This window comes from Vanacampus margaritifer, chromosome 3, assembly GCF_051991255.1.
Source record: "Vanacampus margaritifer isolate UIUO_Vmar chromosome 3, RoL_Vmar_1.0, whole genome shotgun sequence".
Lineage (NCBI taxonomy): Eukaryota > Metazoa > Chordata > Actinopteri > Syngnathiformes > Syngnathidae > Vanacampus > Vanacampus margaritifer.
In genome coordinates this window covers 27,262,049-27,290,019 of record NC_135434.1, presented here as the reverse complement: position 1 = coordinate 27,290,019, position 27,971 = coordinate 27,262,049, and the positions used below count along the sequence as shown (strand labels likewise).

The 27,971-nt window shown below is 43.3% G+C and overlaps 25 non-coding genes across 25 annotated transcripts; all 25 read right to left on the bottom strand.

The window, feature by feature from the left end:
• Window positions 1-115: 115 nt before the first annotated feature.
• LOC144049712 (U1 spliceosomal RNA) lies at window positions 116-279 on the bottom strand. The gene has a single exon (XR_013293700.1). It is a non-coding gene; the product is annotated as a U1 spliceosomal RNA (small nuclear RNA).
• Window positions 280-745: 466 nt separating this feature from the next.
• On the bottom strand, window positions 746-936 carry LOC144049655 (U2 spliceosomal RNA). The gene has a single exon (XR_013293652.1). It is a non-coding gene; the product is annotated as a U2 spliceosomal RNA (small nuclear RNA).
• Window positions 937-1,536: 600 nt separating this feature from the next.
• Window positions 1,537-1,700, bottom strand: LOC144049708 (U1 spliceosomal RNA). Its single transcript, XR_013293696.1, has one exon. It is a non-coding gene; the product is annotated as a U1 spliceosomal RNA (small nuclear RNA).
• A 466-nt stretch (window positions 1,701-2,166) lies between these two features.
• Window positions 2,167-2,357, bottom strand: LOC144049620 (U2 spliceosomal RNA). Its single transcript, XR_013293619.1, has one exon. It is a non-coding gene; the product is annotated as a U2 spliceosomal RNA (small nuclear RNA).
• Window positions 2,358-2,957: 600 nt separating this feature from the next.
• Window positions 2,958-3,121, bottom strand: LOC144049688 (U1 spliceosomal RNA). Its single transcript, XR_013293677.1, has one exon. It is a non-coding gene; the product is annotated as a U1 spliceosomal RNA (small nuclear RNA).
• Window positions 3,122-3,588: 467 nt separating this feature from the next.
• Window positions 3,589-3,785, bottom strand: LOC144049670 (U2 spliceosomal RNA). Its single transcript, XR_013293664.1, has one exon. It is a non-coding gene; the product is annotated as a U2 spliceosomal RNA (small nuclear RNA).
• A 5,855-nt stretch (window positions 3,786-9,640) lies between these two features.
• On the bottom strand, window positions 9,641-9,804 carry LOC144049728 (U1 spliceosomal RNA). Its single transcript, XR_013293715.1, has one exon. It is a non-coding gene; the product is annotated as a U1 spliceosomal RNA (small nuclear RNA).
• Window positions 9,805-10,273: 469 nt separating this feature from the next.
• LOC144049619 (U2 spliceosomal RNA) lies at window positions 10,274-10,464 on the bottom strand. Its single transcript, XR_013293618.1, has one exon. It is a non-coding gene; the product is annotated as a U2 spliceosomal RNA (small nuclear RNA).
• Window positions 10,465-11,064: 600 nt separating this feature from the next.
• LOC144049716 (U1 spliceosomal RNA) lies at window positions 11,065-11,228 on the bottom strand. Its single transcript, XR_013293704.1, has one exon. It is a non-coding gene; the product is annotated as a U1 spliceosomal RNA (small nuclear RNA).
• A 466-nt stretch (window positions 11,229-11,694) lies between these two features.
• On the bottom strand, window positions 11,695-11,885 carry LOC144049647 (U2 spliceosomal RNA). The gene has a single exon (XR_013293644.1). It is a non-coding gene; the product is annotated as a U2 spliceosomal RNA (small nuclear RNA).
• A 600-nt stretch (window positions 11,886-12,485) lies between these two features.
• On the bottom strand, window positions 12,486-12,649 carry LOC144049723 (U1 spliceosomal RNA). Its single transcript, XR_013293711.1, has one exon. It is a non-coding gene; the product is annotated as a U1 spliceosomal RNA (small nuclear RNA).
• Window positions 12,650-13,115: 466 nt separating this feature from the next.
• On the bottom strand, window positions 13,116-13,306 carry LOC144049656 (U2 spliceosomal RNA). The gene has a single exon (XR_013293653.1). It is a non-coding gene; the product is annotated as a U2 spliceosomal RNA (small nuclear RNA).
• A 600-nt stretch (window positions 13,307-13,906) lies between these two features.
• LOC144049679 (U1 spliceosomal RNA) lies at window positions 13,907-14,070 on the bottom strand. Its single transcript, XR_013293672.1, has one exon. It is a non-coding gene; the product is annotated as a U1 spliceosomal RNA (small nuclear RNA).
• Window positions 14,071-14,536: 466 nt separating this feature from the next.
• Window positions 14,537-14,727, bottom strand: LOC144049651 (U2 spliceosomal RNA). Its single transcript, XR_013293648.1, has one exon. It is a non-coding gene; the product is annotated as a U2 spliceosomal RNA (small nuclear RNA).
• A 600-nt stretch (window positions 14,728-15,327) lies between these two features.
• Window positions 15,328-15,491, bottom strand: LOC144049722 (U1 spliceosomal RNA). The gene has a single exon (XR_013293710.1). It is a non-coding gene; the product is annotated as a U1 spliceosomal RNA (small nuclear RNA).
• Window positions 15,492-15,957: 466 nt separating this feature from the next.
• On the bottom strand, window positions 15,958-16,148 carry LOC144049653 (U2 spliceosomal RNA). Its single transcript, XR_013293650.1, has one exon. It is a non-coding gene; the product is annotated as a U2 spliceosomal RNA (small nuclear RNA).
• Window positions 16,149-16,748: 600 nt separating this feature from the next.
• Window positions 16,749-16,912, bottom strand: LOC144049668 (U1 spliceosomal RNA). The gene has a single exon (XR_013293662.1). It is a non-coding gene; the product is annotated as a U1 spliceosomal RNA (small nuclear RNA).
• Window positions 16,913-17,378: 466 nt separating this feature from the next.
• Window positions 17,379-17,567, bottom strand: LOC144049664 (U2 spliceosomal RNA). Its single transcript, XR_013293658.1, has one exon. It is a non-coding gene; the product is annotated as a U2 spliceosomal RNA (small nuclear RNA).
• A 5,839-nt stretch (window positions 17,568-23,406) lies between these two features.
• LOC144049657 (U1 spliceosomal RNA) lies at window positions 23,407-23,570 on the bottom strand. Its single transcript, XR_013293654.1, has one exon. It is a non-coding gene; the product is annotated as a U1 spliceosomal RNA (small nuclear RNA).
• Window positions 23,571-24,036: 466 nt separating this feature from the next.
• On the bottom strand, window positions 24,037-24,227 carry LOC144049618 (U2 spliceosomal RNA). The gene has a single exon (XR_013293617.1). It is a non-coding gene; the product is annotated as a U2 spliceosomal RNA (small nuclear RNA).
• A 600-nt stretch (window positions 24,228-24,827) lies between these two features.
• LOC144049646 (U1 spliceosomal RNA) lies at window positions 24,828-24,991 on the bottom strand. The gene has a single exon (XR_013293643.1). It is a non-coding gene; the product is annotated as a U1 spliceosomal RNA (small nuclear RNA).
• Window positions 24,992-25,457: 466 nt separating this feature from the next.
• On the bottom strand, window positions 25,458-25,648 carry LOC144049644 (U2 spliceosomal RNA). Its single transcript, XR_013293641.1, has one exon. It is a non-coding gene; the product is annotated as a U2 spliceosomal RNA (small nuclear RNA).
• A 600-nt stretch (window positions 25,649-26,248) lies between these two features.
• LOC144049634 (U1 spliceosomal RNA) lies at window positions 26,249-26,412 on the bottom strand. The gene has a single exon (XR_013293632.1). It is a non-coding gene; the product is annotated as a U1 spliceosomal RNA (small nuclear RNA).
• Window positions 26,413-26,878: 466 nt separating this feature from the next.
• On the bottom strand, window positions 26,879-27,069 carry LOC144049617 (U2 spliceosomal RNA). The gene has a single exon (XR_013293616.1). It is a non-coding gene; the product is annotated as a U2 spliceosomal RNA (small nuclear RNA).
• A 600-nt stretch (window positions 27,070-27,669) lies between these two features.
• On the bottom strand, window positions 27,670-27,833 carry LOC144049622 (U1 spliceosomal RNA). The gene has a single exon (XR_013293621.1). It is a non-coding gene; the product is annotated as a U1 spliceosomal RNA (small nuclear RNA).
• Between the last annotated feature and the right edge of the window lie 138 nt (window positions 27,834-27,971).

Here is a 27,971-nt window from a genome sequence, read left to right as displayed (position 1 = left end):
ATTCCTAACTACAGCTGAAGTACTTTTTAAATTACGGTCAGGGTGTTTCTGTGCGGAGCGAACTCATGTGCATCCTATCCTGATTTTTCTCATGTATTATTATTCACATATTGATCAGGGGAGAGCGCGAACGCAGTCCCCCACTATCAGAAATTATGCAGTCGAGATTCCCACATTTAGGGAATTCGCAGGGGTCAGCACAGCCGGAGTGCAATGGCTGAGCCTCACCCTGGGTGAACCACCTTCTTGATCATGGTATCTCCCCTGCCAGGTAAGTATGAGTTGGATGCGGCGCGAGCACGAGAGTCATTCACGCGCACACTATGTGAAGCGATGGTTTCATATCACGTGAACATATCCAAGTAATGCTTTTTTGACGTCACAAGCAGACCAACACATTCGGTTAGGAGTGTGTTGGATGTGCATCTAAAATGCTACTGCCACCTACAGGACCTCCATTCACATGACATGTATACTGTCACGATCACAAAACTTTTAATAACATGACAGCAAAAGTTGCACACAAATGAATATCTTACTAAGATTAAACACTTTATTAGTTTAACCTTCTCCAACAAGGCTGGTGCAGCACCCACTGCACCGTAATGTCCATCTAAAATGCTCCTGTCACCTCATAATGTAAACATCGCGTTTCTATTATGCATACGCGAATCAAAATGGCTTACTGATACTTAATAAGTACCGAATTATCCCAAAATTCTAGCGGTTTTTATTTGACAATTTCAGGGATTGCACCGTTCCTGGAGATACTGCAATACCAGGTCGATGCGTGGAGTGGACGGAGCAAGCCCCTATTCCATCTCCCAGTTCCAAAAATCAATTTAATATATGGTCCCCGGGTAGGGGACGTATGAGATATTAAACTGATAAGAACAGATACTACACTTGATCTTAGCCAAAAGGCCGAGAAGCGATACCCACAAAGGGTCAGAGGCAAGAACTCAATTCCAGAGACTACAACTTTAAGTTGCGGTTACACACATCACCCGACACGCCAAACAACGCATCGAACGTGTTGAACATTAATGTGAATGTTTTCAGATGTTCGTGTGTTTGTGCATGTTTTGTGTCACGTGCTTCACGTCGACCCAATAGAATTCGGCATTAAACCATGGATGAATAAATAAACTGAACTCCTTCTGCCGTATGAGAATAGATTTTTAACTGACGAAAATAATTAGTCATTTGCAATAACACTCGGTTGGTATAATGCTGTGGCTGAAACAGAGTAGCCGTTTAATCAACATTTTGACAAAAAGACACTTATTGGCTACTATTGACTACTTCCTGTTTCCTGCTTGTTGGCAAAATGACAGTAGCACTCGATCGCCGTTAACGTAGTGGAGCTGAACTACCTCTATTCATCAATTTGGACGAGAACCCTTCAAATTATTATAATTATTCCTAACTACAGCTGAAGTACTTTTTAAATTACGGTCAGGGTGTTTCTGTGCGGAGCGAACTCATGTGCATCCTATCCTGATTTTTCTCATGTATTATTATTCACATATTGATCAGGGGAGAGCGCGAACGCAGTCCCCCACTATCAGAAATTATGCAGTCGAGATTCCCACATTCGGGGAATTCGCAGGGGTCAGCACAGCCGGAGTGCAATGGCTGAGCCTCACCCTGGGTGAACCACCTTCTTGATCATGGTATCTCCCCTGCCAGGTAAGTATGAGTTGGATGCGGCGCGAGCACGAGAGTCATTCACGCGCACACTATGTGAAGCGATGGTTTCATATCACGTGAACATATCCAAGTAATGCTTTTTTGACGTCACAAGCAGACCAACACATTCGGTTAGGAGTGTGTTGGATGTGCATCTAAAATGCTACTGCCACCTACAGGACCTCCATTCACATGACATGTATACTGTCACGATCACAAAACTTTTAATAACATGACAGCAAAAGTTGCACACAAATGAATATCTTACTAAGATTAAACACTTTATTAGTTTAACCTTCTCCAACAAGGCTGGTGCAGCACCCACTGCACCGTAATGTCCATCTAAAATGCTCCTGTCACCTCATAATGTAAACATCGCGTTTCTATTATGCATACGCGAATCAAAATGGCTTACTGATACTTAATAAGTACCGAATTATCCCAAAATTCTAGCGGTTTTTATTTGACAATTTCAGGGATTGCACCGTTCCTGGAGATACTGCAATACCAGGTCGATGCGTGGAGTGGACGGAGCAAGCCCCTATTCCATCTCCCAGTTCCAAAAATCAATTTAATATATGGTCCCCGGGTAGGGGACGTATCAGATATTAAACTGATAAGAACAGATACTACACTTGATCTTAGCCAAAAGGCCGAGAAGCGATACCCACAAAGGGTCAGAGGCAAGAACTCAATTCCAGAGACTACAACTTTAAGTTGCGGTTACACACATCACCCGACACGCCAAACAACGCATCGAACGTGTTGAACATTAATGTGAATGTTTTCAGATGTTCGTGTGTTTGTGCATGTTTTGTGTCACGTGCTTCACGTCGACCCAATAGAATTCGGCATTAAACCATGGATGAATAAATAAACTGAACTCCTTCTGCCGTATGAGAATAGATTTTTAACTGACGAAAATAATTAGTCATTTGCAATAACACTCGGTTGGTATAATGCTGTGGCTGAAACAGAGTAGCCGTTTAATCAACATTTTGACAAAAAGACACTTATTGGCTACTATTGACTACTTCCTGTTTCCTGCTTGTTGGCAAAATGACAGTAGCACTCGATCGCCGTTAACGTAGTGGAGCTGAACTACCTCTATTCATCAATTTGGACGAGAACCCTTCAAATTATTATAATTATTCCTAACTACAGCTGAAGTACTTTTTAAATTACGGTCAGGGTGTTTCTGTGCGGAGCGAACTCATGTGCATCCTATCCTGATTTTTCTCATGTATTATTATTCACATATTGATCAGGGGAGAGCGCGAACGCAGTCCCCCACTATCAGAAATTATGCAGTCGAGATTCCCACATTTGGGGAATTCGCAGGGGTCAGCACAGCCGGAGTGCAATGGCTGAGCCTCACCCTGGGTGAACCACCTTCTTGATCATGGTATCTCCCCTGCCAGGTAAGTATGAGTTGGATGCGGCGCGAGCACGAGAGTCATTCACGCGCACACTATGTGAAGCGATGGTTTCATATCACGTGAACATATCCAAGTAATGCTTTTTTGACGTAACAAAAAGAACCAACACATTCGGTTAGGAGTGTGTTGGATGTGCATCTAAAATGCTACTGCCACCTACAGGACCTCCTTTCACATGACATGTATACTGTCACGATCACAAAACTTTTAATAACATGACAGCAAAAGTTGCACACAAATGAATATCTTACTAAGATTAAACACTTTATTAGTTTAACCTTCTCCAACAAGGCTGGTGCAGCACCCACTGCACCGTAATGTCCATCTAAAATGCTCCTGTCACCTCATAATGTAAACATCGCGTTTCTATTATGCATACGCGAATCAAAATGGCTTACTGATACTTAATAAGTACCGAATTATCCCAAAATTCTAGCGGTTTTTATTTGACAATTTCAGGGATTGCACCGTTCCTGGAGATACTGCAATACCAGGTCGATGCGTGGAGTGGACGGAGCAAGCCCCTATTCCATCTCCCAGTTCCAAAAATCAATTTAATATATGGTCCCCGGGTAGGGGACGTATCAGATATTAAACTGATAAGAACAGATTTTCTTCTTCTTTTCATGTTTTTATTGTCACTTTTAAATCAATCACAAATCACATTTCTCCAATATGGAGCATTCATTTTGTCCTTAACATGTTATTTAAAAATAAAAACAATTTAAAAATGTAAAAACCACATTCATATCTATTGTGCAGGAGCGTAGCACTGCATTACTAAGTGGATCTTCATCCCACCCTCTCAAACAGCGCTTGTCCTGGACCTGCCGAGTCGCTCTTTGAGCTCCTTCCCTCCTGCCTCTCCCGGAGAGCCAGGCCGTCGCTGCCGAGACCTTCATCGTGTAGCTCCGGTTCCCTCCTCCGGGCGGGCACAGGCGACGCTTCTTGGTGGCTGTGTCCTTGGCCTGCCGCGTGCAGCTTCGATGGTCCCTGCAGCCATTAGGAGCACAGCCACGGGGGGGGTCTGCCTGTGCCTCCTTACCAGCAAGTTTCTGGAGGTCCACATGGCGTCTTTGATGGCGGCAAGGGTGAGCCAGTCTTTTGCAAACTCCTCCCGGGAACGCTTGACTTGGCTCACCCCATAGAGCACGTATTGTTCATTTAGGACCTCCCTTGCTGGCAAGTCCGGGAATTTTCTCAGGTGGCCGGCTGTCGCCCACAGGTCTACGGCAGCACTGCACTCCCAGAGGAGGTGCCTCACCGACTCCTGGGCGCCACAACCAGGTCGGGGGCAGGTTGAGTGCGCTGACATTCCTCGGGAGTGCATAACGGCCCTGACTGGGAGAATCTCGTGAGCCACCATCCACGACAGGTCCCGGAGTCTGTTTGGGAGGGCAGGATGGTTGACGTTGCGCCAAACTGTTGTGAGCTTGCCGAATGCAAGCCCGCGCACTTGACTCACTGTTTGCCGCTCCTGCACAATAGAGATGAGAGACTTGTGATTTTTTAAAACGTGACAATCTTCATTTTCTAATTTAAAATTTCTTAAAAATTTGGGGATAAAAGAATGTGCTGGTGGTAAGTTAAAAGACACCGGAAGTCTTTGATCGCTGGGTATTAGTTTTAATTTACGGAGGTATGATCCCATCCAGAATCGTGTCATTGCCTGACTTTTGGGATTGCTGGATGGTCCCAGAGCATTTTGCAGATGGAGGGCCACATATCTGCTGCCCAAGAAGAGCTGGAGGTCCGGCACGCCTTTCCCACCTTTCTCTTTTGTTTTTTTCATTGTGTCCCTCCTCAGTTTTTCCCATTTAGAACCCCAGATAAAGTAAAAAATAGCACGGTCCAAATTTAAAAGCACATTTCTTTTTGGGATAAAAACTGAACCGATTAATAAAAGCAAGGGTAAAATGACTGCTTTAATTATTAAAATCTTCCCCTCTAAAGTCAGCTCTCTCAGTCCCCAAAAGCCAAGTTTTTTTCTCACTTTTCCTATCACGTCGCCCCAGTTTGTATCCCCTCCCCCTCCCTTACTGAATTTAATCCCAAGTATTTTCTGGTCTGTTTGTATCTCCGTTAGGGGCAGTCCTGTCTTCTGTATCCCGGTCCACGGTCCGTAAAACTGTGCTTGGGTTTTGTCTCTGTTAAGTTTAGAGCCAGACGCTCTTCCATACCAGTCAGTCAAGTCCAGGGTCCTTGTCACGGATAGAATGTCAGAGCACAGGATGTTAATATCGTCCATATATAAAACACACTTTGTTGTTAGCCCCCCGCCCCCTGGAATACTCACCCCCTCGATCATTTTGTCCCTTCTCAAAATCTGTGCCAACGGTTCTATGCATAGAACATAGAGGAGGGCAGATAAGGGACAGCCCTGACGGACGCCGCAGTTAATCTGTACTGCTTTTGTCAAGTTCCCGTTGACCACAAATTTGCTGGTAATATCTCGATACAGCAAGCCCACCCACTCTAGATACCTTCCCGGGAAACCCCATTTTTGCAGTAGCCTAAAAAGGTACTGGTGCGAGATCCGATCAAAAGCCTTCTCAAAGTCTAAATTTAGGACTACTAGCCGCATATTTCTGTCTCTCGCATAACAGATGGTGTCACGAATCAGAATGAGGCTGTCCGTGATCTTCCTCCCCGCGATGGCACAGGTTTGGTCCGGGTTGATCAAATCTTCTAAAAACACAGACATACGCATTGCTAAAAGTTTGCTAAAAAGTTTACAATCAACATTTAAAAGCGTAATTGGACGCCAGTTGTTCAGGTCAGTTTTGTCTCCCTTCTTATGCAGTAAAGTGACTATCCCTACTCTAAAACTGTCTGGTAGTCGGTGTGTTTTGTCCAGTTCATTAAAAACAGTGAGTAAATCTGGTGCTAAAATGTCCCAAAAAGTCAGGTAAAATTCCGAGCAGAGGCCGTCTTCGCCCGGAGATTTTGCCTTCTTCAATTGTTTTGCACATGTATGTAGTTCTGCAGGTGTAAAATCCTGTGTTAAAAGCCCATTATCAGTCACTGTTTTTTCAATGAAGTTTAAAACCTCTACCATTATCTCCTCTTGGGTATCTTTACGCTCATACAGTTTTTGATAGTATGTTTCTACTGCTTCAATTATTTCATTATTTTTTTCTGTAATAGTCCCGTTTTCTTTTTTTAGTTTAAAAATGCCCCCACCCTTGCTCATAATTTTTTTAAAGAAGTACCTGGTGCATTTTTCACCTTCTTCGATTTCCTTTTCTCTGCTCCTTAATAAAAACCCTTTGCTTTGGATATCTGCCATAGCTCTCATTTCTTTTTTGATCTCTTTAATTTCATCATTAAAATTGATCCCCTTTTGTGTTAGATTAAAATACCTTTGCAGTCTCTTTTGCATTCCCAGCGTACATTTCATTTCCTTGATTTTCTTCTCTCTTCCTGCTTTTTTAAAAAAAGTCTGAGTCCTTACCTTCATCATTTCCCACCACTGTGCCCGTGATTTGTAAAGGTCTTGAAGGGTCTGCCAGTCCTTGTACCGCTCCCTGTACTGAGAGACCAAGGCCTCGTCCTCAAGCAGGGAGCAGTTCAACTTCCACAGACCTCTTCCAATAGTCACTCCAGAAGAAAGTGAAAGGGTGCAAGACAGCATTAGGTGATCTGAGAAAAAGACAGGAGTTAATCTAGCATCAGTCTGTGTCCAACCCCGTGTAAATATGTAATCTATGCGAGAGGCTCTGGTGCCGTCACCACTAAACCAGGTGAAGCCCTCCTCTCTTGGATGCATGGTTTTAAAGCAGTCGTCTAATTTGAATACGCGGCACATGTCTTGCAATAAAACCGATGTTTTGTCAATTTTAAAATCCTCCCCGGCTCCCTTCCTGTCCTTCCTATTTAAAATACAATTAAAATCGCCTCCCATAATTAGTGGGTTATGACCGAGCATGTGGGACTGCAAATTCTCTAAAATATCATACCTGTCATGCTTTTCATTAGAACCATAAATATTTAAAATGCTAAAATCCTGTTCTGTAAAAGTTAAGTGTGCTAAAAGTGCTCGTCCGTCTCTCACCACTGTGCTCCCCTTAAAAACAATCTGAGGATTATTTATTAAAATAGCCACTCCATCATTTCTATTTTCGTTTGAGCCACTCCATAATGATGGGTGTGGCCACATTTCCTCCCACTGTTTATAATTTCTTAAAAAGGGTATGCCACATTCTTGGATTAAAAACAGATCAGATTTAAAAGTTTTTAAAAATGTTAAAACGCTCTGAGCTCTAATCTTTGACTTCACGCTTCTAACGTTGATAGTTGAGAAGGTGAGGGTCATAGGTATGATTAAAAATTTAAAAAACACAGATAGGGTTACAAAATTTTAAGAGAACATTATTTTTTTTTTTTTTTTTTAAAACAAGGCAGTAGCTAAGGTATTTCTCGAGAGCTTATTTCTTCCTTTACCTCAGCAAAAGGGGCAGAGCTAAAACACTGGTCATCTCTCAGAGGCACTCGAGGTGGTGATCGCTCACGCAACCTTAAATTCATAGTGTTTTTGCTTTTTGGCGTTGATTGCAGTACTATGTTTAAAAAGGAGAGTTCATTTGGTGAGCTCGAGGGGAAGACCCTGAACTCCCCCACCTCGCTATCTGAGCTCCCGGGCCTTCCCCTCTTCTCTGCAGACAGGGGAGACTCAGAGGACCGTTGAGAGGCTAGCCTTTTTTTATTTTGAGCACAAGTGATCTGGGTGTCTTCGCTGTCAGTCTCATTTGGACTGACTTCACTTGACTCACTTGCTGGTATTTCTTGCAGCATTTCACTTTCCTCTGAGCTCCCGATTGGTGGGGCCGGCCTGCTCTCCTCCCCTTGCCCCTCCTCACCTGTCCCCTCTCCACCAATGACAGGATTTGGAGGGAAATTTGAATTTCCTTCAGGACATTCAATTTGTTTGTCACCTTCCTTTTCATTTCCTTGTGCCATTTCTTTTCCAGCCTTCAGTTTGTTGGCAAATGATTTTGGACAATTTCTGTAGAGGTGGTTAGTTTCCCCACAGAGATTGCACTTTCTGCCATTGGTACATTCTTCAAAAGTATGCCCAATTACTCGACATTTTCTACAAATGGTTTTCTCACACGCTTCCGCCAGGTGTCCATGCTCACCACACTTGCGGCAGAGCTTGGGCTGACCCTGGTAATGTATGTAGCCCCGGTTTTCACCCAAGACTATCATTGATGGGAGATGTTTCAGGCCCTGGAAGCCCTGGGGGTCCTGCCATTGTTGAATGGGTACCCGCCAGGCACAGTTCCAGATGCCGTCCTCATCCCTCACCTTCACAGCCTGGCCTTTTACCGTGCAATATCTACCCAGCCAAAAACAAATGTCTTCTGCATTCACTGTCTCATTAAACATTCTGACAATAACTGTTTTAGCAGCATTGTCAGTCAGTCTTTCAACATTGAACACAGAGAACTGGGCTTTCACATTTTCAAACCGAGTCCAAAATTCACGAAGGTTCGCAGCAGAGGTGAAACTGAGATCGAATCCTTTACTAAAGGGCAACGTTATTATACAATTCAGATCTTCAGCTTTGAATTGCAGGGTTTGTTGGACAAGCTTTCTGGAAAAGTCCAGCCTGGACATCCACAGAGGCTCACCACCATCCCTTTCCCGAAACATAAATCGGACACTGTGGTGCCTCCGCATGCCGGCATATGTAGCCGACATGTCGGAGACAACCACTGAGTCACAATTTTTGACAAATAAAAATCCAGCAAACTTACCTTTGTCGTTCTTCTATAACAGAAAGATTCAACAACACAAGACACAATACACAATACCCCTGCAATTGAGTTCGATTCACAGCCACAAAGGCATAGAATTGTCGCTCAACAGAGGCGATCGCAGTCTTAGCCAAAAGGCCGAGAAGCGATACCCACAAAGGGTCAGAGGCAAGAACTCAATTCCAGAGACTACAACTTTAAGTTGCGGTTACACACATCACCCGACACGCCAAACAACGCATCGAACGTGTTGAACATTAATGTGAATGTTTTCAGATGTTCGTGTGTTTGTGCATGTTTTGTGTCACGTGCTTCACGTCGACCCAATAGAATTCGGCATTAAACCATGGATGAATAAATAAACTGAACTCCTTCTGCCGTATGAGAATAGATTTTTAACTGACGAAAATAATTAGTCATTTGCAATAACACTCGGTTGGTATAATGCTGTGGCTGAAACAGAGTAGCCGTTTAATCAACATTTTGACAAAAAGACACTTATTGGCTACTATTGACTACTTCCTGTTTCCTGCTTGTTGGCAAAATGGCAGTAGCACTCGATCGCCGTTAACGTAGTGGAGCTGAACTACCTCTATTCATCAATTTGGACGAGAACCCTTCAAATTATTATAATTATTCCTAACTACAGCTGAAGTACTTTTAAAATTACGGTCAGGGTGTTTCTGTGCGGAGCGAACTCATGTGCATCCTATCCTGATTTTTCTCATGTATTATTATTCACATATTGATCAGGCGAGAGCGCGAACGCAGTCCCCCACTATCAGAAATTATGCAGTCGAGATTCCCACATTTGGGGAATTCGCAGGGGTCAGCACAGCCGGAGTGCAATGGCTGAGCCTCACCCTGGGTGAACCACCTTCTTGATCATGGTATCTCCCCTGCCAGGTAAGTATGAGTTGGATGCGGCGCGAGCACGAGAGTCATTCACGCGCACACTATGTGAAGCGATGGTTTCATATCACGTGAACATATCCAAGTAATGCTTTTTTGACGTCACAAGCAGACCAACACATTCGGTTAGGAGTGTGTTGGATGTGCATCTAAAATGCTACTGCCACCTACAGGACCTCCATTCACATGACATGTATACTGTCACGATCACAAAACTTTTAATAACATGACAGCAAAAGTTGCACACAAATGAATATCTTACTAAGATTAAACACTTTATTAGTTTAACCTTCTCCAACAAGGCTGGTGCAGCACCCACTGCACCGTAATGTCCATCTAAAATGCTCCTGTCACCTCATAATGTAAACATCGCGTTTCTATTATTATGCATACGCGAATAAAAATGGCTTACTGATACTTAATAAGTACCGAATTATCCCAAAATTATAGCGGTTTTTATTTGACAATTTCAGGGATTGCACCGTTCCTGGAGATACTGCAATACCAGGTCGATGCGTGGAGTGGACGGAGCAAGCCCCTATTCCATCTCCCAGTTCCAAAAATCAATTTAATATATGGTCCCCGGGTAGGGGACGTATCAGATATTAAACTGATAAGAACAGATACTACACTTGATCTTAGCCAAAAGGCCGAGAAGCGATACCCACAAAGGGTCAGAGGCAAGAACTCAATTCCAGAGACTACAGCTTTAAGTTGCGGTTACACACATCACCCGACACGCCAAACAACGCATCGAACGTGTTGAACATTAATGTGAATGTTTTCAGATGTTCGTGTGTTTGTGCATGTTTTGTGTCACGTGCTTCACGTCGACCCAATAGAATTCGGCATTAAACCATGGATGAATAAATAAACTGAACTCCTTCTGCCGTATGAGAATAGATTTTTAACTGACGAAAATAATTAGTCATTTGCAATAACACTCGGTTGGTATAATGCTGTGGCTGAAACAGAGTAGCCGTTTAATCAACATTTTGACAAAAAGACACTTATTGGCTACTATTGACTACTTCCTGTTTCCTGCTTGTTGGCAAAATGACAGTAGCACTCGATCGCCGTTAACGTAGTGGAGCTGAACTACCTCTATTCATCAATTTGGACGAGAACCCTTCAAATTATTATAATTATTCCTAACTACAGCTGAAGTACTTTTTAAATTACGGTCAGGGTGTTTCTGTGCGGAGCGAACTCATGTGCATCCTATCCTGATTTTTCTCATGTATTATTATTCACATATTGATCAGGGGAGAGCGCGAACGCAGTCCCCCACTATCAGAAATTATGCAGTCGAGATTCCCACATTTGGGGAATTCGCAGGGGTCAGCACAGCCGGAGTGCAATGGCTGAGCCTCACCCTGGGTCAACCACCTTCTTGATCATGGTATCTCCCCTGCCAGGTAAGTATGAGTTGGATGCGGCGCGAGCACGAGAGTCATTCACGCGCACACTATGTGAAGCGATGGTTTCATATCACGTGAACATATCCAAGTAATGCTTTTTTGACGTCACAAGCAGACCAACACATTCGGTTAGGAGTGTGTTGGATGTGCATCTAAAATGCTACTGCCACCTACAGGACCTCCATTCACATGACATGTATACTGTCACGATCACAAAACTTTTAATAACATGACAGCAAAAGTTGCACACAAATGAATATCTTGCTAAGATTAAACACTTTATTAGTTTAACCTTCTCCAACAAGGCTGGTGCAGCACCCACTGCACCGTAATGTCCATCTAAAATGCTCCTGTCACCTCATAATGTAAACATCGCGTTTCTATTATGCATACGCGAATCAAAATGGCTTACTGATACTTAATAAGTACCGAATTATCCCAAAATTCTAGCGGTTTTTATTTGACAATTTCAGGGATTGCACCGTTCCTGGAGATACTGCAATACCAGGTCGATGCGTGGAGTGGACGGAGCAAGCCCCTATTCCATCTCCCAGTTCCAAAAATCAATTTAATATATGGTCCCCGGGTAGGGGACGTATCAGATATTAAACTGATAAGAACAGATACTACACTTGATCCTAGCCAAAAGGCCGAGAAGCGATACCCACAAAGGGTCAGAGGCAAGAACTCAATTCCAGAGACTACAACTTTAAGTTGCGGTTACACACATCACCCGACACGCCAAACAACGCATCGAACGTGTTGAACATTAATGTGAATGTTTTCAGATGTTCGTGTGTTTGTGCATGTTTTGTGTCACGTGCTTCACGTCGACCCAATAGAATTCGGCATTAAACCATGGATGAATAAATAAACTGAACTCCTTCTGCCGTATGAGAATAGATTTTTAACTGACGAAAATAATTAGTCATTTGCAATAACACTCGGTTGGTATAATGCTGTGGCTGAAACAGAGTAGCCGTTTAATCAACATTTTGACAAAAAGACACTTATTGGCTACTATTGACTACTTCCTGTTTCCTGCTTGTTGGCAAAATGACAGTAGCACTCGATCGCCGTTAACGTAGTGGAGCTGAACTACCTCTATTCATCAATTTGGACGAGAACCCTTCAAATTATTATAATTATTCCTAACTACAGCTGAAGTACTTTTTAAATTACGGTCAGGGTGTTTCTGTGCGGAGCGAACTCATGTGCATCCTATCCTGATTTTTCTCATGTATTATTATTCACATATTGATCAGGGGAGAGCGCGAACGCAGTCCCCCACTATCAGAAATTATGCAGTCGAGATTCCCACATTTGGGGAATTCGCAGGGGTCAGCACAGCCGGAGTGCAATGGCTGAGCCTCACCCTGGGTGAACCACCTTCTTGATCATGGTATCTCTCCTGCCAGGTAAGTATGAGTTGGATGCGGCGCGAGCACGAGAGTCATTCACGCGCACACTATGTGAAGCGATGGTTTCATATCACGTGAACATATCCAAGTAATGCTTTTTTGACGTCACAAGCAGACCAACACATTCGGTTAGGAGTGTGTTGGATGTGCATCTAAAATGCTACTGCCACCTACAGGACCTCCATTCACATGACATGTATACTGTCACGATCACAAAACTTTTAATAACATGACAGCAAAAGTTGCACACAAATGAATATCTTACTAAGATTAAACACTTTATTAGTTTAACCTTCTCCAACAAGGCTGGTGCAGCACCCACTGCACCGTAATGTCCATCTAAAATGCTCCTGTCACCTCATAATGTAAACATCGCGTTTCTATTATGCATACGCGACTCAAAATGGCTTACTGATACTTAATAAGTACCGAATTATCCCAAAATTCTAGCGGTTTTTATTTGACAATTTCAGGGATTGCACCGTTCCTGTAGATACTGCAATACCAGGTCGATGCGTGGAGTGGACGGAGCAAGCCCCTATTCCATCTCCCAGTTCCAAAAATCAATTAAATATATGGTCCCCGGGTAGGGGACGTATCAGATATTAAACTGATAAGAACAGATACTACACTTGATCTTAGCCAAAAGGCCGAGAAGCGATACCCACAAAGGGTCAGAGGCAAGAACTCAATTCCAGAGACTACATTTTTAAGTTGCGGTTACACACATCACCCGACACGCCAAACAACGCATCGAACGTGTTGAACATTAATGTGAATGTTTTCAGATGTTCGTGTGTTTGTGCATGTTTTGTGTCACGTGCTTCACGTCGACCCAATAGAATTCGGCATTAAACCATGGATGAATAAATAAACTGAACTCCTTCTGCCGTATGAGAATAGATTTTTAACTGACAAAAATAATTAGTCATTTGCAATAACACTCGGTTGGTATAATGCTGTGGCTGAAACAGAGTAGCCGTTTAATCAACATTTTGACAAAAAGACACTTATTGGCTACTATTGACTACTTCCTGTTTCCTGCTTGTTGGCAAAATGACAGTAGCACTCGATCGCCGTTAACGTAGTGGAGCTGAACTACCTCTATTCATCAATTTGGACGAGAACCCTTCAAATTATTATAATTATTCCTAACTACAGCTGAAGTACTTTTTAAATTACGGTCAGGGTGTTTCTGTGCGGAGCTAACTCATGTGCATCCTATCCTGATTTTTCTCATGTATTATTATTCACATATTGATCAGGGGAGAGCGCGAACGCAGTCCCCCACTATCAGAAATTATGCAGTCGAGATTCCCACATTTGGGGAATTCGCAGGGGTCAGCACAGCCGGAGTGCAATGGCTGAGCCTCACCCTGGGTGAACCACCTTCTTGATCATGGTATCTCCCCTGCCAGGTAAGTATGAGTTGGATGCGGCGCGAGCACGAGAGTCATTCACGCGCACACTATGTGAAGCGATGGTTTCATATCACGTGAACATATCCAAGTAATGCTTTTTTGACGTCACAAGCAGACCAACACATTCGGTTAGGAGTGTGTTGGATGTGCATCTAAAATGCTACTGCCACCTACAGGACCTCCATTCACATGACATGTATACTGTCACGATCACAAAACTTTTAATAACATGACAGCAAAAGTTGCACACAAATGAATATCTTACTAAGATTAAACACTTTATTAGTTTAACCTTCTCCAACAAGGCTGGTGCAGCACCCACTGCACCGTAATGTCCATCTAAAATGCTCCTGTCACCTCATAATGTAAACATCGCGTTTCTATTATGCATACGCGAATCAAAATGGCTTACTGATACTTAATAAGTACCGAATTATCCCAAAACTCTAGCGGTTTTTATTTGACAATTTCAGGGATTGCACCGTTCCTGGAGATACTGCAATACCAGGTCGATGCGTGGAGTGGACGGAGCAAGCCCCTATTCCATCTCCCAGTTCCAAAAATCAATTTAATATATGGTTCCCGGGTAGGGGACGTATCAGATATTAAACTGATAAGAACAGATACTACACTTGATCTTAGCCAAAAGGCCGAGAAGCGATACCCACAAAGGGTCAGAGGCAAGAACTCAATTCCAGAGACTACAACTTTAAGTTGCGGTTACACACATCACCCGACACGCCAAACAACGCATCGAACGTGTTGAACATTAATGTGAATGTTTTCAGATGTTCGTGTGTTTGTGCATGTTTTGTGTCACGTGCTTCACGTCGACCCAATAGAATTCGGCATTAAACCATGGATGAATAAATAAACTGAACTCCTTCTGCCGTATGAGAATAGATTTTTAACTGACGAAAATAATTAGTCATTTGCAATAACACTCGGTTGGTATAATGCTGTGGCTGAAACAGAGTAGCCGTTTAATCAACATTTTGACAAAAAGACACTTATTGGCTACTATTGACTACTTCCTGTTTCCTGCTTGTTGGCAAAATGACAGTAGCACTCGATCGCCGTTAACGTAGTGGAGCTGAACTACCTCTATTCATCAATTTGGACGAGAACCCTTCAAATTATTATAATTATTCCTAACTACAGCTGAAGTACTTTTTAACTTACGGTCAGGGTGTTTCTGTGCGGAGCGAACTCATGTGCATCCTATCCTGATTTTTGTCATGTACCATTATTCACATATTGATCAGGGGAGAGCGCGAACGCAGTCCCCCACTATCAGAAATTATGCAGTCGAGATTCCCACATTTGTGGAATTCGCAGGGGTCAGCACAGCCGGAGTGCAATGGCTGAGCCTCACCCTGGGTGAACCACCTTCTTGATCATGGTATCTCCCCTGCCAGGTAAGTATGAGTTGGATGCGGCGCGAGCACGAGAGTCATTCACGCGCACACTATGTGAAGCGATGGTTTCATATCACGTGAACATATCCAAGTAATGCTTTTTTGACGTCACAAGCAGACCAACACATTCGGTTAGGAGTGTGTTGGATGTGCATCTAAAATGCTACTGCCACCTACAGAAACTCCATTCACATGACATGTATACTGTCACGATCACAAAACTTTTAATAACATGACAGCAAAAGTTGCACACAAATGAATATCTTACTAAGATTAAACACTTTATTAGTTTAACCTTCTCCAACAAGGCTGGTGCAGCACCCACTGCACCGTAATGTCCATCTAAAATGCTCCTGTCACCTCACAATGTAAACATCGCGTTTCTATTATGCATACGCGAATCAAAATGGCTTACTGATACTTAATAAGTACCGAATTATCCCAAAATTCTAGCGGTTTTTATTTGACAATTTCAGGGATTGCACCGTTGCTGGAGATACTGCAATACCAGGTCGATGCGTGGAGTGGACGGAGCAAGCCCCTATTCCATCTCCCAGTTCCAAAAATCAATTTAATATATGGTCCCCGGATAGGGGACGTATCAGATATTAAACTGATAAGAACAGATACTACACTTGATCTTAGCCAAAAGGCCGAGAAGCGATACCCACAAAGGGTCAGAGGCAAGAACTCAATTCCAGAGACTACAACTTTAAGTTGCGGTTACACACATCACCCGACACGCCAAACAACGCATCGAACGTGTTGAACATTAATGTGAATGTTTTCAGATGTTCGTGTGTTTGTGCATGTTTTGTGTCACGTGCTTCACGTCGACCCAATAGAATTCGGCATTAAACCATGGATGAATAAATAAACTGAACTCCTTCTGCCGTATGAGAATAGATTTTTAACTGACGAAAATAATTAGTCATTTGCAATAACACTCGGTTGGTATAATGCTGTGGCTGAAACAGAGTAGCCGTTTAATCAACATTTTGACAAAAAGACACTTATTGGCTACTATTGACTACTTCCTGTTTCCTGCTTGTTGGCAAAATGACAGTAGCACTCGATCGCCGTTAACGTAGTGGAGCTGAACTACCTCTATTCATCAATTTGGAAGAGAACCCTTCAAATTATTATAATTACTCCTAACTACAGCTGAAGTACTTTTTAAATTACGGTCAGGGTGTTTCTGTGCGGAGCGAACTCATGTGCATCCTATCCTGATTTTTCTCATGTATTATTATTCACATATTGATCAGGGGAGAGCGCGAACGCAGTCCCCCACTATCAGAAATTATGCAGTCGAGATTCCCACATTTGGGGAATTCGCAGGGGTCAGCACAGCCGGAGTGCAATGGCTGAGCCTCACCCTGGGTGAACCACCTTCTTGATCATGGTATCTCCCCTGCCAGGTAAGTATGAGTTGGATGCGGCGCGAGCACGAGAGTCATTCACGCGCACACTATGTGAAGCGATGGTTTCATATCACGTGAACATATCCAAGTAATGCTTTTTTGACGTCACAAGCAGACCAACACATTCGGTTAGGAGTGTGTTGGATGTGCATCTAAAATGCTACTGCCACCTACAGGACCTCCATTCACATGACATGTATACTGTCACGATCACAAAACTTTTAATAACATGACAGCAAAAGTTGCACACAAATGAATATCTTACTAAGATTAAACACTTTATTAGTTTAACCTTCTCCAACAAGGCTGGTGCAGCACCCACTGCACCGTAATGTCCATCTAAAATGCTCCTGTCACCTCATAATGTAAACATCGCGTTTCTATTATGCATACGCGAATCAAAATGGCTTACTGATACTTAATAAGTGCCGAATTATCCCAAAATTCTAGCGGTTTTTATTTGACAATTTCAGGGATTGCACCGTTCCTGGAGATACTGCAATACCAGGTCGATGCGTGGAGTGGACGGAGCAAGCCCCTATTCCATCTCCCAGTTCCAAAAATCAATTTAATATATGGTCCCCGGGTAGGGGACGTATCAGATATTAAACTGATAAGAACAGATCTTTTTCATGTTTTTATTGTCACTTTTAAATCAATCACAAATCACATTTCTCCAATATGGAGCATTCATTTTGTCCTTAACATATTATGTAAAAATAAAAACAATTTAAAAATGTAAAAACCACATTCATATCTATTGTGCAGGAGCGTAGCACTGCATTACTAAGTGGGTCTTCATCCCACCCTCTCAAACAGCGCTTGTCCAGGACCTGCCGAGTCACTCTTTGTGCTCCTTCCTTCCTGCCTCTCCCGGAGAGCCAGGCCGTCGCTGCCGAGACCTTCATCGTGTAGCTCCGGTTCCCTCCTCCGGGCGGGCACAGGCGACGCTTCTTGGTGGCTGTGTCCTTGGCCTGCCGCGTGCAGCTTCGATGGTCCCTGCAGCCATTAGGAGCACAGCCACGGGGGGGGTCTGCCTGTGCCTCCTTACCAGCAAGTTTCTGGAGGTCCACATGGCGTCTTTGATGGCGGCAAGGGTGAGCCAGTCTTCTGCAAACTCCTCCCGGGAACGCTCGACTTGGCTCACCCCATAGAGCACGTATTGTTCATTTAGGACCTCCCTTGCTGGCAAGTCCGGGAATTTTCTCAGGTGGCCGGCTGTCGCCCACAGGTCTACGGCAGCACTGCACTCCCAGAGGAGGTGCCTCACCGACTCCTGGGCGCCACAACCAGGTCGGGGGCAGGTTGAGTGCGCTGACATTCCTCGGGAGTGCATAACGGCCCTGACTGGGAGAATCTCGTGAGCCACCATCCACGACAGGTCCCGGAGTCTGTTTGGGAGGGCAGGATGGTTGACGTTGCGCCAAACTGTTGTGAGCTTGCCGAATGCAAGCCCGCGCACTTGACTCACTGTTTGCCGCTCCTGCACAATAGAGATGAGAGACTTGTGATTTTTTAAAACGTGACAATCTTCATTTTCTAATTTAAAATTTCTTAAAAATTTGGGGATACAAGAATGTGCTGGTGGTAAGTTAAAAGACACCGGAAGTCTTTGATCGCTGGGTATTAGTTTTAATTTACGGAGGTATGATCCCATCCAGAATCGTGTCATTGCTTGACTTTTGGGATTGCTGGATGGTCCCAGAGCATTTTGCAGATGGAGGGCCACATATCTGCTGCCCAAGAAGAGCTGGAGGTCCGGCACGTCTTTCCCACCTTTCTCTTTTGTTTTTTTCATTGTGTCCCTCCTCAATTTTTCCCATTTAGAACCCCAGATAAAGTAAAAAATAGCACGGTCCAAATTTAAAAGCACATTTCTTTTTGGGATAAAAACTGAACCGATTAATAAAAGCAAAGGTAAAATGACTGCTTTAATTATTAAAATCTTCCCCTCTAAAGTCAGCTCTCTCAGTCCCCAAAAGCCAAGTTTTTTTCTCACTTTCCCTATCACGTCGCCCCAGTTTGTATCCCCTCCCCCTCCCTTACTGAATTTAATCCCAAGTATCTTCTGGTCTGTTTGTATCTCCGTTAGGGGCAGTCCTGTCTTCTGTGTCCCGGTCCACGGTCCGTAAAACTGTGCTTGGGTTTTGTCTCTGTTAAGTTTAGAGCCAGATGCTCTTCCATACCAGTCAGTCAAGTCCAGGGTCCTTGTCACGGATAAAATGTCAGAGCACAGGATGTTAATATCGTCCATATATAAAACACACTTTGTTGTTAGCCCCCCGCCCCCTGGAATACTCACCCCCTCGATCATTTTGTCCCTTCTCAAAATCTGTGCCAACGGTTCTATGCATAGGACATAGAGGAGGGCAGATAAGGGACAGCCCTGACGGACGCCGCAGTTAATCTGTACTGCTTTTGTCAAGTTCCCGTTGACCACAAATTTGCTGGTAATATCTCGATACAGCAAGCCCACCCACTCTAGATACCTTCCCGGGAAACCCCATTTTTGCAGTAGCCTAAAAAGGTACTGGTGCGAGATCCGATCAAAAGCCTTCTCAAAGTCTAAATTTAGGACTACTAGCCGCATATTTCTGTCTCTCGCATAACAGATGGTGTCACGAATCAGAATGAGGCTGTCCGTGATCTTCCTCCCCGCGATGGCACAGGTTTGGTCCGGGTTGATCAAATCTTCTAAAAACACAGACGTACGCATTGCTAAAAGTTTGCTAAAAAGTTTACAATCAACATTTAAAAGCGTAATTGGACGCCAGTTGTTCAGGTCAGTTTTGTCTCCCTTCTTATGCAGTAACGTGACTATCCCTACTCTAAAACTGTCTGGTAGTCGGTGTGTTTTGTCCAGTTCATTAAAAACAGTGAGTAAATCTGGTGCTAAAATGTCCCAAAAAGTCAGGTAAAATTCCGAGCAGAGGCCGTCTTCGCCCGGAGATTTTGCCTTCTTCAATTGTTTTGCACATGTATGTAGTTCTGCAGGTGTAAAATCCTGTGTTAAAAGCCCATTATCAGTCACTGTTTTTTCAATGAAGTTTAAAACCTCTACCATTATCTCCTCTTGGGTATCTTTACGCTCATACAGTTTTTGATAGTATGTTTCTACTGTTTCAATTATTTCATTGTTTTTTTCTGTGATAGTCCCGTTTTCTTTTTTTAGTTTAAAAATGCCCCCACCCTTGCTCATAATTTTTTTAAAGAAGTACCTGGTGCATTTTTCACCTTCTTCGATTTCCTTTTCTCTGCTCCTTAATAAAAACCCTTTGCTTTGGATATGTGCCATAGCTCTCATTTCTTTTTTGATCTCTTTAATTTCATCATTAAAATTTATCCCCTTTTGTGTTAGATTAAAATACCTTTGCAGTCTCTTTTGCATTCCCAGCATACATTTCATTTCCTTGATTTTCTTCTCTCTTCCTGCTTTTTTAAAAAAAGTCTGAGTCCTTACCTTCATCATTTCCCACCACTGTGCCCGTGATTTGTAAAGGTCTTGAAGGGTCTGCCAGTCCTTGTACCGCTCCCTGTACTGAGAGACCAAGGCCTCGTCCTCAAGCAGGGAGCAGTTCAACTTCCACAGACCTCTTCCAATAGTCACTCCAGAAGAAAGTGAAAGGGTGCAAGACAGCATTAGGTGATCTGAGAAAAAGACAGGAGTTAATCTAGCATCAGTCTGTGTCCAACCCCGTGTAAATATGTAATCTATGCGAGAGGCTCTGGTGCCGTCACCACTAAACCAGGTGAAGCCCTCCTCTCTTGGATGCATGGTTTTAAAGCAGTCATCTAATTTGAATACGCGGCACATGTCTTGCAATAAAACCGATGTTTTGTCAATTTTAAAATCCTCCCCGGCTCCCTTCCTGTCCTTCCTATTTAAAATACAATTAAAATCGCCTCCCATAATTAGTGGGTTATGACCGAGCATGTGGGACTGCAAATTCTCTAAAATATCATACCTGTCATGCTTTTCATTAGAACCATAAATATTTAAAATGCTAAAATCCTGTTCTGTAAAAGTCAAGTGTGCTAAAAGTGCTCGTCCGTCTCTCACCACTGTGCTCCCCTTAAAAACAATCTGAGGATTATTTATTAAAATAGCCACTCCATCATTTCTATTTTCGTTTGAACCACTCCATAATGATGGGTGTGGCCACATTTCCTCCCACTGTTTATAATTTCTTAAAAAGGGTATGCCACATTCTTGGATTAAAAACAGATCAGATTTAAAAGTTTTTAAAAATGTTAAAACGCTCTGAGCTCTAATCTTTGACTTCACGCTTCTAACGTTAATAGTTGAGAAGGTGAGGGTCATAGGTATGATTAAAAATTTAAAAAACGCAGATAAGGTTACAAAATTTTAAGAGAACATAATTTTTTTTTAAAACAAGGCAGTAGCTAAGGTATTTCTCGAGAGCTTATTTCTTCCTTTACCTCAGCAAAAGGGGCAGAGCTAAAACACTGGTCATCTCTCAGAGGCACTCGAGGTGGTGATCGCTCACGCAACCTTAAATTCATAGTGTTTTTGCTTTTTGGCGTTGATTGCAGTACTATGTTTAAAAAGGAGAGTTCATTTGGTGAGCTCGAGGGGAAGACCCTGAACTCCCCCACCTCGCTATCTGAGCTCCCGGGCCTTCCCCTCTTCTCTGCAGACAGGGGAGACTCAGAGGACCGTTGAGAGGCAAGCCTTTTGTTATTTTGAGCACAAGTGATCTGGGTGTCTTCGCTGTCAGTCTCATTTGGACTGACTTCACTTGACTCACTTGCTGGTATTTCTTGCAGCATTTCACTTTCCTCTGAGCTCCCGATTGGTGGGGCCGGCCTGCTCTCCTCCCCTTGCCCCTCCTCACCTGTCCCCTCTCCACCAATGACAGGATTTGGAGGGAAATTTGAATTTCCTTCAGGACATTCAATTTGTTTGTCACCTTCCTTTTCATTTCCTTGTGCCATTTCTTTTCCAGCCTTCAGTTTGTTGGCAAATGATTTTGGACAATTTCTGTAGAGGTGGTTAGTTTCCCCACAGAGATTGCACTTTCTGCCATTGGTACATTCTTCAAAAGTATGCCCAATTACTCGACATTTTCTACAAATGGTTTTCTCACACGCTTCCGCCAGGTGTCCATGCTCACCACACTTGCGGCAGAGCTTGGGCTGACCCTGGTAATGTATGTAGCCCCGGTTTTCACCCAAGACTATCATTGATGGGAGATAGTTCAGGCCCTGGAAGCCCTGGGGGTCCTGCCATTGTTGAATGGGTACCCGCCAGGCACAGTTCCAGATGCCGTCCTCATCCCTCACCTTCACAGCCTGGCCTTTTACCGTGCAATATCTACCCAGCCAAAAACAAATGTCTTCTGCATTCACTGTCTCATTAAACATTCTGACAATAACTGTTTTAGCAGCATTGTCAGTCAGTCTTTCAACATTGAACACAGAGAACTGGGCTTTCACATTTTCAAACCGAGTCCAAAATTCGCGAAGGTTCGCAGCAGAGGTGAAACTGAGATCGAATCCTTTACTGAAGGGCAACGTTATTATACAATTCAGATCTTCAGCTTTGAATTGCAGGGTTTGTTGGACAAGCTTTCTGGAAAAGTCCAGCCTGGACATCCACAGAGGCTCGCCACCATCCCTTTCCCGAAACATAAATCGGACACTGTGGTGCCTCCGCATGCCGGCATATATAGCCGACATGTCGGAGACAACCACTGAGTCACAATTTTTCACAAATGAAATTCCAGCAAACTTACCTTTGTCGTTTTTCTACAACAGAAAGATTCAACCACACAATACACAATACCCCTGCAAATGAGTTCGATTCACAGCCACAAAGGCATAGAATTGTCGCTCAACAGAGGCGATCGCAGTCTTTGCCAAAAGGCCGAGAAGCGATACCCACAAAGGGTCAGAGGCAAGAACTCAATTCCAGAGACTACAACTTTAAGTTGCGGTTACACACATCACCCGACACGCCAAACAACGCATCGAACGTGTTGAACATTAATGTGAATGTTTTCAGATGTTCGTGTGTTTGTGCATGTTTTGTGTCACGTGCTTCACGTCGACCCAATAGAATTCGGCATTAAACCATGGATGAATAAATAAACTGAACTCCTTCTGCCGTATGAGAATAGATTTTTAACTGACGAAAATAATTAGTCATTTGCAATAACACTCGGTTGGTATAATGCTGTGGCTGAAACAGAGTAGCCGTTTAATCAACATTTTGACAAAAAGACACTTATTGGCTACTATTGACTACTTCCTGTTTCCTGCTTGTTGGCAAAATGACAGTAGCACTCGATCGCCGTTAACGTAGTGGAGCTGAACTACCTCTATTCATCAATTTGGAAGAGAACCCTTCAAATTATTATAATTACTCCTAACTACAGCTGAAGTACTTTTTAAATTACGGTCAGGGTGTTTCTGTGCGGAGCGAACTCATGTGCATCCTATCCTGATTTTTCTCATGTATTATTATTCACATATTGATCAGGGGAGAGCGCGAACGCAGTCCCCCACTATCAGAAATTATGCAGTCGAGATTCCCACATTTGGGGAATTCGCAGGGGTCAGCACAGCCGGAGTGCAATGGCTGAGCCTCACCCTGGGTGAACCACCTTCTTGATCATGGTATCTCCCCTGCCAGGTAAGTATGAGTTGGATGCGGCGCGAGCACGAGAGTCATTCACGCGCACACTATGTGAAGCGATGGTTTCATATCACGTGAACATATCCAAGTAATGCTTTTTTGACGTCACAAGCAGACCAACACATTCGGTTAGGAGTGTGTTGGATGTGCATCTAAAATGCTACTGCCACCTACAGGACCTCCATTCACATGACATGTATACTGTCACGATCACAAAACTTTTAATAACATGACAGCAAAAGTTGCACACAAATGAATATCTTACTAAGATTAAACACTTTATTAGTTTAACCTTCTCCAACAAGGCTGGTGCAGCACCCACTGCACCGTAATGTCCATCTAAAATGCTCCTGTCACCTCATAATGTAAACATCGCGTTTCTATTATGCATACGCGAATCAAAATGGCTTACTGATACTTAATAAGTGCCGAATTATCCCAAAATTCTAGCGGTTTTTATTTGACAATTTCAGGGATTGCACCGTTCCTGGAGATACTGCAATACCAGGTCGATGCGTGGAGTGGACGGAGCAAGCCCCTATTCCATCTCCCAGTTCCAAAAATCAATTTAATATATGGTCCCCGGGTAGGGGACGTATCAGATATTAAACTGATAAGAACAGATACTACACTTGATCTTAGCCAAAAGGCCGAGAAGCGATACCCACAAAGGGTCAGAGGCAAGAACTCAATTCCAGAGACTACAACTTTAAGTTGCGGTTACACACATCACCCGACACGCCAAACAACGCATCGAACGTGTTGAACATTAATGTGAATGTTTTCAGATGTTCGTGTGTTTGTGCATGTTTTGTGTCACGTGCTTCACGTCGACCCAATAGAATTCGGCATTAAACCATGGATGAATAAATAAACTGAACTCCTTCTGCCGTATGAGAATAGATTTTTAACTGACGAAAATAATTAGTCATTTGCAATAACACTCGGTTGGTATAATGCTGTGGCTGAAACAGAGTAGCCGTTTAATCAACATTTTGACAAAAAGACACTTATTGGCTACTATTGACTACTTCCTGTTTCCTGCTTGTTGGCAAAATGACAGTAGCACTCGATCGCCGTTAACGTAGTGGAGCTGAACTACCTCTATTCATCAATTTGGACGAGAACCCTTCAAATTATTATAATTATTCCTAACTACAGCTGAAGTACTTTTTAAATTACGGTCAGGGTGTTTCTGTGCAGAGCGAACTCATGTGCATCCTATCCTGATTTTTCTCATGTATTATTATTCACATATTGATCAGGGGAGAGCGCGAACGCAGTCCCCCACTATCAGAAATTATGCAGTCGAGATTCCCACATTTGGGGAATTCGCAGGGGTCAGCACAGCCGGAGTGCAATGGCTGAGCCTCACCCTGGGTGAACCACCTTCTTGATCATGGTATCTCCCCTGCCAGGTAAGTATGAGTTGGATGCGGCGCGAGCACGAGAGTCATTCACGCGCACACTATGTGAAGCGATGGTTTCATATCACGTGAACATATCCAAGTAATGCTTTTTTGACGTCACAAGCAGACCAACACATTCGGTTAGGAGTGTGTTGGATGTGCATCTAAAATGCTACTGCCACCTACAGGACCTCCATTCACATGACATGTATACTGTCACGATCACAAAACTTTTAATAACATGACAGCAAAAGTTGCACACAAATGAATATCTTACTAAGATTAAACACTTTATTAGTTTAACCTTCTCCAACAAGGCTGGTGCAGCACCCACTGCACCGTAATGTCCATCTAAAATGCTCCTGTCACCTCATAATGTAAACATCGCGTTTCTATTATGCATACGCGAATCAAAATGGCTTACTGATACTTAATAAGTACCGAATTATCCCAAAATTCTAGCGGTTTTTATTTGACAATTTCAGGGATTGCACCATTCCTGGAGATACTGCAATACCAGGTCGATGCGTGGAGTGGACGGAGCAAGCCCCTATTCCATCTCCCAGTTCCAAAAATCAATTTAATATATGGTCCCCGGGTAGGGGACGTATCAGATATTAAACTGATAAGAACAGATACTACACTTGATCTTAGCCAAAAGGCCGAGAAGCGATACCCACAAAGGGTCAGAGGCAAGAACTCAATTCCAGAGACTACAACTTTAAGTTGCGGTTACACACATCACCCGACACGCCAAACAACGCATCGAACGTGTTGAACATTAATGTGAATGTTTTCAGATGTTCGTGTGTTTGTGCATGTTTTGTGTCACGTGCTTCACGTCGACCCAATAGAATTCGGCATTAAACCATGGATGAATAAATAAACTGAACTCCTTCTGCCGTATGAGAATAGATTTTTAACTGACGAAAATAATTAGTCATTTGCAATAACACTCGGTTGGTATAATGCTGTGGCTGAAACAGAGTAGCCGTTTAATCAACATTTTGACAAAAAGACACTTATTGGCTACTATTGACTACTTCCTGTTTCCTGCTTGTTGGCAAAATGACAGTAGCACTCGATCGCCGTTAACGTAGTGGAGCTGAACTACCTCTATTCATCAATTTGGACGAGAACCCTTCAAATTATTATAATTATTCCTAACTACAGCTGAAGTACTTTTTAAATTACGGTCAGGGTGTTTCTGTGCGGAGCGAACTCATGTGCATCCTATCCTGATTTTTCTCATGTATTATTATTCACATATTGATCAGGGGAGAGCGCGAACGCAGTCCCCCACTATCAGAAATTATGCAGTCGAGATTCCCACATTTGGGGAATTCGCAGGGGTCAGCACAGCCGGAGTGCAATGGCTGAGCCTCACCCTGGGTGAACCACCTTCTTGATCATGGTATCTCCCCTGCCAGGTAAGTATGAGTTGGATGCGGCGCGAGCACGAGAGTCATTCACGCGCACACTATGTGAAGCGATGGTTTCATATCACGTGAACATATCCAAGTAATGCTTTTTTGACGTCACAAGCAGACCAACACATTCGGTTAGGAGTGTGTTGGATGTGCATCTAAAATGCTACTGCCACCTACAGGACCTCCATTCACATGACATGTATACTGTCACGATCACAAAACTTTTAATAACATGACAGCAAAAGTTGCACACAAATGAATATCTTACTAAGATTAAACACTTTATTAGTTTAACCTTCTCCAACAAGGCTGGTGCAGCACCCACTGCACCGTAATGTCCATCTAAAATGCTCCTGTCACCTCATAATGTAAACATCGCGTTTCTATTATGCATACGCGAATCAAAATGGCTTACTGATACTTAATAAGTACCGAATTATCCCAAAATTCTAGCGGTTTTTATTTGACAATTTCAGGGATTGCACCGTTCCTGGAGATACTGCAATACCAGGTCGATGCGTGGAGTGGACGGAGCAAGCCCCTATTCCATCTCCCAGTTCCAAAAATCAATTTAATATATGGTCCCCGGGTAGGGGACGTATCAGATATTAAACTGATAAGAACAGATACTACACTTGATCTTAGCCAAAAGGCCGAGAAGCGATACCCACAAAGGGTCAGAGGCAAGAACTCAATTCCAGAGACTACAACTTTAAGTTGCGGTTACACACATCACCCGACACGCCAAACAACGCATCGAACGTGTTGAACATTAATGTGAATGTTTTCAGATGTTCGTGTGTTTGTGCATGTTTTGTGTCACGTGCTTCACGTCGACCCAATAGAATTCGGCATTAAACCATGGATGAATAAATAAACTGAACTCCTTCTGCCGTATGAGAATAGATTTTTAACTGACGAAAATAATTAGTCATTTGCAATAACACTCGGTTGGTATAATGCTGTGGCTGAAACAGAGTAGCCGTTTAATCAACATTTTGACAAAAAGACACTTATTGGCTACTATTGACTACTTCCTGTTTCCTGCTTGTTGGCAAAATGACAGTAGCACTCGATCGCCGTTAACGTAGTGGAGCTGAACTACCTCTATTCATCAATTTGGACGAGAACCCTTCAAATTATTATAATTATTCCTAACTACAGCTGAAGTACTTTTTAAATTACGGTCAGGGTGTTTCTGTGCGGAGCGAACTCATGTGCATCCTATCCTGATTTTTCTCATGTATTATTATTCACATATTGATCAGGGGAGAGCGCGAACGCAGTCCCCCACTATCAGAAATTATGCAGTCGAGATTCCCACATTTGGGGAATTCGCAGGGGTCAGCACAGCCGGAGTGCAATGGCTGAGCCTCACCCTGGGTGAACCACCTTCTTGATCATGGTATCTCCCCTGCCAGGTAAGTATGAGTTGGATGCGGCGCGAGCACGAGAGTCATTCACGCGCACACTATGTGAAGCGATGGTTTCATATCACGTGAACATATCCAAGTAATGCTTTTTTGACGTCACAAGCAGACCAACACATTCGGTTAGGAGTGTGTTG